The following is a 1,402-nucleotide window of genomic DNA, read 5'->3' as shown; positions in this document are numbered from 1 at the left end:
CCCCCCAGAGCTGCTCCATCTCGGAAAGCGTCACGGTTTGTTCCACGTGTGACGGCGGGAAAGGGGGTTACCGGTAAGGTCCAGGCGCCCGCAGAACCACAGCACAGCCCTCAGGAGGAGGCGTGGGGCTGCGAGGGCTGCACGGACATGACCGACTGGGCTCTGGCACGTGGAGCCCCTCTTCCCCCTCCCCTTGCATTGGGCCGCCGGCCTCGTCTGCTCGTGGCTCTCCAGGAGTCTCTTGAGGGCCCCCTCGACTTCCTTGTTCCTCAGACTATAGATCATAGGGTGGAGCACGGGAGTGACACTGGTGTAGATTAAGGACACAGTTTTGTCCTGTTCTGGGGCGTAGCATGACTCGGGGCGCATGTAGATGAATGTCGTGCAGCCGTAGTGCAGAAGGGAGACCAGCAGGTGCCCAGCACAGGCGGAGAAGGCCTTGCCCCTGCCCTCAGCCACGTGGATTCTGAGGACGGCAGCGATAATGAACCCGCAGGAGAGCAGGGTCAGCAGGAAGGGAACCAACAGGATGAGCAGGCAGACGAGGAAGACCGCGACCTCACTGGCCCGCGTGCGTCCGCGCAGGCCAGGAGTAGCACAGCGGGGATGTCACAGAAGAAAGGACGGATCTCACGAGACTGACCAAAGGGGAAGAGGGATATCAGTGTGGGGAGGGTGAAGGAGAGCGCAAGTCCGCTGACTCACGCCAGACCCAGCATCTGCAGACACAGGGTCCTGGCTATGATGACTGTGTAACGCAGGGGCTTGCAGACGGCCACAAAGCGGTCGTAGGCCATCGCAGCCACGAGGAAACACTCTGCCCTGCCCAGGGCGCTGAAGAGATGCATTTGCAGGGCTCAGCCCAGGAAGGGCATCCGCTGGCTCCCGGACAGGAAACTGGCCAGCATGCTGGGGACGGTGACCCATATCTAGCCGATTTCAATGGTGGACAGGTTGCGAAGGAGGAAGTACGCGGAGTCAAAGAGGGTGATGAGCGCAAGAGTCGTGTGCCCTGCTAGGGTGACAAGATGCACGATTAGAAACAGTGCAAACAGGGAGATTTGTAATTCAGCCAGGTCCCCAAAGCCCAAGACACTGAATTCAGAGCTCAAGGTGTGCTGCTTCTGCAGTGGGGCCATCCTGCGTTCTCCTCTGTCGAGCTCCTGGGCCGGAAAAGGCAGCTTTCTAGCAATTCTCTAAGTCATGGGAGACCCTGGAGCCCTCTCCACAGATGGCCGTTGTCCCCATTCTGTGAGCCTTTTGAATTCTGCCTTCTGTTCAGTGAGAGCGGCGGAGTGCTCGCTCTGATGGTGACGTCACTTTAGTTCACCTGTTGAGTTATTACAGAAACGAGCCGAGATGAGTGAAGTTGTCTTTGACAGACCCTAACGAAAGTCCTCCT

At 58.7% G+C, this 1,402-nt stretch overlaps 1 pseudogene; it reads right to left on the bottom strand.

Moving 5' to 3' along the window:
• Positions 1-71: 71 nt before the first annotated feature.
• On the bottom strand, positions 72-1,139 carry LOC112392063 (olfactory receptor 10V1-like; annotated as a pseudogene).
• Between the last annotated feature and the right edge of the window lie 263 nt (positions 1,140-1,402).

Source organism: Neophocaena asiaeorientalis, unplaced genomic scaffold (assembly GCF_003031525.2).
Source record: "Neophocaena asiaeorientalis asiaeorientalis breed wild unplaced genomic scaffold, Neophocaena_asiaeorientalis_V1.1 C48861220, whole genome shotgun sequence".
Lineage (NCBI taxonomy): Eukaryota > Metazoa > Chordata > Mammalia > Artiodactyla > Phocoenidae > Neophocaena > Neophocaena asiaeorientalis.
The sequence above is the reverse complement of the archived record's forward strand: the minus strand, read 5'-3'. Positions and strand labels throughout refer to the sequence as shown.